Source organism: Desmodus rotundus, chromosome 11 (assembly GCF_022682495.2).
Source record: "Desmodus rotundus isolate HL8 chromosome 11, HLdesRot8A.1, whole genome shotgun sequence".
Taxonomy (NCBI): domain Eukaryota; kingdom Metazoa; phylum Chordata; class Mammalia; order Chiroptera; family Phyllostomidae; genus Desmodus; species Desmodus rotundus.
Genome location: NC_071397.1, coordinates 52526141 through 52533018, shown reverse-complemented (window position 1 = coordinate 52533018; position 6878 = coordinate 52526141). Strand labels below are relative to the sequence as shown.

The window sequence follows — 6878 nt, the reverse complement described above, 5'->3', positions numbered from 1 at the left end:
GCTCGTGTGCAGGTAATTGAAGCAATCCACAATTTTCTTTCTGCTTGAGTTTTTTTGCTTGACTGAAATGTCAAATGTACTCTTATACATGTCTTAGTTTTCTAAACTGTTTCACTTTCTAAAGATGAACTGAAGCTCAGAAGAGTGAACTGGACACTTTCCAACATGGATTATCTGTTCTTTATTTAGTAGGCTTGGTAACTGCCAATCATCAACATAAAAAAGAGCTACCACAACAGTTTCCTAATTTTCACCTCAGTATCTCAAAGAAAATGATGAAATGCACTTAACCTTTTTCTCATTTCATGACACTAGACCTTCTGTAACATAATATGATTTACAGACCTATGAGGAGCTAAGGATGGATATAAAAAGGTCTTTAATTTCTCTCCGATGTATCAACAAATCACCCTCACATTTCAAACATTTCCTTTTAAAGTCTTCAGTGGTATCTACTTCAATATTTTTATACTTAAAAATATCTGTGCTTTTCTCAGACCTTTTCATCATCATATCATTATATATATAAATGACAGGGCAATGTAGTCCTAAAAAGTCTAACACTATAAGCATTATGAAAAAAAGTTTGTTGTGCAATGTTCTCACACTAACTTAATATGTAAAGACAAAGAGGCGTGCTTTCATTATTGATGAATTCAGAATGTATTCTGGTTATGCAAGAACAAGAACTTCAAGCCTGAATGCCAACAACATTCCTACGTAATGAGTCTGTACAGATACCAAATTTAAATGTCTGAGGTTTTTTACTGGTATGTTTTATAGACTAAATCAAACCTTAAGGATGTCATCCAATAAAAGGATTAGTGCTCATTAATAACAATCCTTCAAAAGTTTACTAAGTCCTTCTCTGCAAAACCAATAGATAAAAGCAGGCAGTGCATAAAAGCATCTATTGCATTAAAATATAATGAAAATAATATTTCTTACCATTGCCAAAAAACCATCTATTTCTGAAGATCATACCAGTTTCCATTGCATAGGCCAGCAAGGGTCATTAAACACCAATGGGCCTCTGAGTCCTTCTTCAGAGTCAATGACATTGTAGACTTCACTCAGGATCTCATTTCCCTCCACACAAGGTCTGCAGGGCAAAGAAGGCAAATGAACTATGAAAAACATAATCACTGCTTTTACTGTTGCTTTTTTTGTCATAAAAATTCCATTTATTTAAATTCCATTAAAAAGCACATTTGGCTGCCAAGAGCATAAATATATACTTTTATTATACTTAGCATTTTTCATTTTCAAAAAAATTCTGACATTTGTTTAGATAAAAATGTTAAAATATTTTCAAACTACCTGTTTTAGCTAACCACTTTCTATGTGTTTGTTGCATATAATAAATGCTGAAAAAAGAAGTGATTTGGAATGCAGTTCCAAAGCCCTGTGTGTATTTCCTTTCAGAAGTTACCAGCTTACATCGATCATTACCCTTACTACACCGCTCCAACTGTTCCCAAACACATCTCTTAGAAAAGTAATTTGAGTGACTTGAGCTATAGTGGATAATTTTTTTTAAATCTCATTTTTCTAATTGCTTGGATGTACTTAATAAATCATTAACCAAGCAAACCACAGTGCTAAACATTCAGAAAGGCTCTTTAACATTTTCTCCTAAAGACAAACTGTAACTCGGTCATTCACATCTGCTTGTCTACCTTGGAGGGGTACCAAAACCAAATATTGAGAGACATAATCAAGCAATGTCATTGATAATATCTCTGGCTTAGAAATAAATTTAAATTTAGTCAAATGACACATGAAATTAAACTAAAAAATATTACAGTCATATACAGACTATCCAGAAAAAGTCCAGCCATTTTTAATATAACAAGAATGTTTGTACAGCATCGATGTAAGCTGGCAGCCAAGGAGAATGGACTGGAAGTCACATGCGTGAACAATGATGACTTCACTATACTAGTCAGTGGGGGCGGTAGATGCTGTTGAGTAATCATGTGTACTACGTGGCCATCACATTCAAAATGACTAAGTAGAGCGACAAATCTGCATCAGATTTTGCATTAAGCTTGAATATTCCTACGTGGAAACTATTCAGATGATTCACAAGGCCACAGTTATGCACAACTGGTGATTGGCAGCTTCATCATGAAAATGTGCGCATTCATGCATTACATCTCATGCAGAGTGTTTTGGCGAAATATCAAATAACTCAGGTGACTCAGCCCCACTACAGCCCAGATTTAGCTCCCTGCAACTTCTGGCTTCTCCCAAAACTAAAATCACCTTTGCAAGGGAAGATATTTCAGACCGTTGATAAGAATTAGGAAAATACAACAGGGCAGCTGATGGTAATTGGGAGAACTGTATGAGGTCCCAAAGTGCCTACTTTGAAGGGGACTGAGGTATTATTGTCCTATGTACAATGTTTCTTGTATCCTGTATCTTCTTCACTAAATGTCTCTATTTTTCATATTACATGTCTGGATACCTTCTGGGCAGGTTTTATACACACACTTGTATATGTGTATACATATATAACTATTGTGCATATATAGGTATATATGCATGTACATATATGTATATACATATGTGTGTGTATATGATAAACTAAGATTACAAATGCATTAAGAATAGGAATTATATCTAATTTCAATATAGTCTCAAATCTGTGCACGCAGGGTGTTTGGGAATTATTGGTCAATGTAATAGCCTTTCTAGGCCACATTTACATATGATGATATATCCAGAATCATTCTTTCAAGTATCATTTGCAAAAATGAAAAGTTGGAAACAACCTAAATTCCATCAATATAAATTAAAAAAACATTTTTTATTGTTGTTCAAGTACAGTTGTCTTCATTTTCATCCCATCACGGCCCTCCACCCCACCCATCCCCGCCTCCCACCCTCAAACCTACACCCTTTGGCTTTGTCTGTGTGTCCTTTATACATAGTACCTAATGGCCCTTCCTGTATTTTCCCCTATTATCCCTCTCCTCCCTCCCCTCTGGTTACTGTCAGTTTCTTCTTTATTTCAATGTTTCTGGTTATATTTTGCTTGCTTGTTTGTTCTGTTGATTAGATTCCACTTATAGGTGAGATCACATAGCAGCAAAATTTACAATAGCCATTTATATAAATATTTTTAAAATATAATGTTACGTTCTCTAAATAAAATACTATTTAGTAGTAAAAACAATAAACTTGATGTACAAGTATCAATTGGATATTTGGATCAATCTTATAAATTGTAAGAAGAGGATAGATTATGTGCATTAAATTATCATTTATATGACATTTCAAATCATCCCAAAACAAGTTTATAAATCATTTTAAAATTATGCATGTGTGTATGTGTGTGTGTGTATAGTACAAGAATCTAAATATATATAGAAAACTCCTCTGAAGAAGGCAAGAAGGGCAATAGTTTTAGGTAGTGGTATGCAGAGAAATTCAACTTTATTTTATTTAATTTATTCTTTTATAAAACCTGGAGCAATTAAGAAAAAATTCTTTAAGTTTAACCAGATATGATTAACAAATATAGATAGTATGCATGTGTTATACATTATATTGGTGTGTTTATATACATTTGGAGCATGTTATAATGATAAAACCTACACAAACAAACAGAACTAGTATGGCTTAGCTGTCACATCAATGAAGCAAAGCCACCTCAGTCCATTGGCCCAGTGCTATTGACTTCTCCACAGTAGGCCAAGGCCCATTCACTCCAAACTCACTGACACCAAAATTTCCTGAATTTTTACACATCTAGTCGTTTTAAATGTAGCCAAATTAAGCAGAATTTTAGCCACTTAGAGCACTCTTGCTTTGCATACCCCACAAAAACAGCACCCCACACCTACTAGCCACAGGTAATATAAGCTCTGTGCTTATAAAAGACCCCACACTGCTTCTGCCCTTCAGAGCTCTCTGACCAGAGACTCTATTGTGCTGCTGAGCAACATCATGTAGACTCATAACACTCTCTCCAATCCTCCTCTTTCCCAAGACTTCCCCCTTGTTCTCCTGCCCTCTGGGTAGGGGCCCCCCACCCATTGCCTCTGAAAGGTTTCCTGCTGTGAGAGGCTTTCCCCTCATGCAACCCAGCCACAGCACCCGCCAAATAAAACTCATTGTGTGCTACTACCATCATATCTGGTTCCTTGATTCTCCCCCAAATCCCTTGAATTCAATATACCAGTGAAAAGAATTGCAAAAGACATCAAAACAGAGGTCTGGAGAACTGAATTATAGATTCTGTTCTCCACTTTAGCTCTTTCAGTGATCAGAAGGGTTCAAATGATGTTAATCTAGCTAAACCCATCTAGTCTTCTGTCAAGAAGAGGATCATTATTTTTCCAGGAATGGCTGTTAGCTGTGAATTTTCAGAAAAATACCAGAAGAAACATTTGGATGGCCATTTAAATGACTGATAGATCATCCGAGAATAATATAGCACAGTGTTCACAGAGGTGCCTGGGCCCTGCCTGCCTGCTTGCCCTGTGGGGTCCTCCTTGCTATACCACTGAAAGGACCACCACTCCTGTCAAACATCAAAGGAAAAGCATTTAAAACTTAGTAAATAAAACATTTAAGTTGGAGACAAGAAAAGGAAGTAATACTAAAGCAGTGGCAATAAAAGTAGAATAAAAGAAGCATAAAGCAATCAGGTAATATAAATTAATAAAATAAGTTATTAATTATAAAGATTAGGAATTAAAAGTACTTATGCATAGAAAATATGTTTATCATGATATCATTGTTTATTTCATTCATGTTTATATGAGCATGAACATTTATGGAAGAATACTTAAAGAAATGTAAATATAGGACAAGGATCAAGAAATTTCCTTGATCCTCTATATCATAAATGCATGTACAAATTTATGTTAAAAAGACAAAATAATTATCAAAATCTCCCAGATTTTTCTTTATAGCTCCCAGTGAATTTTTTATACCTGGGATTTTAATAAAATTTCTACCTTAAAAAAATCTACTTATGCCTAATGTAATTCAGCAGGCTATGTTTTTCCCAATGTCACAAGTTTTTACCTCTGTTCTATATTCTCAAAATTCTATTGGGGGACAACTGTAACTGAACAACAATAATTTTTTTTTTAAAAAAAGGAAGTGTAGGAATCCTGTATCTTGAGACAGCAAACAATTAGAGTAAAATAGGTTACTTCTTTGCAAGATTTGATGTAAGTTAACATTAGAATGCACTGAATCTGAAAATATCCTTGTTTTATTTAAGTCAAAATAAAGGGAATACTTTTCTTAGACAATTGCATGTCAATGTAAATACTTACATCTTCATTTTTATATCCCATTCAGTTACTTTCTCAAAACTAACATTGAGAGAATGTCTAAATATTTCATGAATTTACACTACTTAACCTTTAAAAATATTTTTCTCTACACTTATATTTTAGGGCACTTGCCAAGTTGTAACATTTTCATATTCTTCCCCATAACCGATCCTGAACACACTGACCTGCACTAAGTCTATGAGTGACAGATACAATGAGCAACAGGTGCCTTCCCCGTCTTGCATGTCCCTGAAGAGCACCTGCGGTATTCAGAAATGATTTAAGTGACCCAGGCTTAAGGCATCCCATTGCAATGATTATGGTTCTTATAACTGAAGAAAATTGTGTGAAAGCTACATCATCTCTGTTGGATTTAAATTCATAGAACTGCATAACTGCGATTCAGAGCCCTTAATAGGATGTCATATAGGAAAATGCCAAACTGGCTTTGGGTGATGATTCCTTTTCAATTTTTGAAAATAGTAATGTTAACTATTGCATCATTATCTATTATCCTTCTGCTACATGTTTCATAGAAGAGCTAAATTTTGGAAAGTACATTACCTCACAATCTTAATAGCTTTCCTTAGTCATACATGTGTATATATGCACGTGGGTGTGCACACGCAACTATTGAACCACTAAATATAGTTAAACTTAGTTGTTAACTATAAAAACTGAAACATTAAAAGTAATTTAACCAACGTGCTATTTTTTCCCTTTTTTTTAGGAAAGTAAATGTGACAGAGTAAAACAAAAAAGGGCCAGGGTCTATCTATGAGACAGCCACTGGAAACAGTCTGATAGAGAGAATGAAGCCACAGCCAGGATGCAGTTAGAGGTTTGGGGGCCTCCCAACGTCAGGCTGGTAGGGGCCTGCAGGCTAAGCTCAGATTATGCAGTTTTCAGGCATATAATAGCTGCATGGTTAGAAGCCACTTCACGGACTCACCCAAACCCTATATTCCAATTTCCCTTCTATGTGAATCTCACAGAATGGCTTAGAAAATATTTTATCTTTGAAGAGACACTGACTTGTTAACTATCTACCTGACACTAAATACAGAGTTGCATCCAAGCAAAAAGCTGCTTCTAGAGGAAATTAAGACTTTTAAAAATTTAAAGCAAAGCCCCTGGCAATGGGCAAGGAGACACCTTGTTGATGGTGTTACTCTTACATCAGTCAGAGGCAAAGCAGACACACAGCCTTAGTTCATCCTGGCTTGGTGCCTGTGTTGGCGGCCAGAGCTGTTTCATGCCTGGGGCACATAAAAATATTAGAGCAATGATGCAAATATTCTTCACTGAGAAAGAAAATAAAATCATTTCATATAATACAGATTTTATCCTTTTTCATTTATACATACTACAAAAACAAACAAAAAACTTGTATATTTCTTTCGTTTGCTAGTCCATGGGTCAATAAACTTTTTCTGTAAAGGATGAGATTGTAAATAATTTACACTTTGTGGGTCTTTATAGTCTCTGTCACAGCCATTCCCTTCAGCCATAGTAGCAAGAAAGGAGCTACAGACAATATATAAAGAAATGATCTCGATTCCATTAAAATTTTAATTA

At 35.0% G+C, this 6878-nt stretch overlaps 1 pseudogene; it reads left to right on the top strand.

Moving 5' to 3' along the window:
- Positions 1–6428: 6428 nt before the first annotated feature.
- Positions 6429–6572, top strand: LOC112297434 (small nucleolar RNA SNORA48; annotated as a pseudogene).
- Positions 6573–6878: the final 306 nt, after the last annotated feature.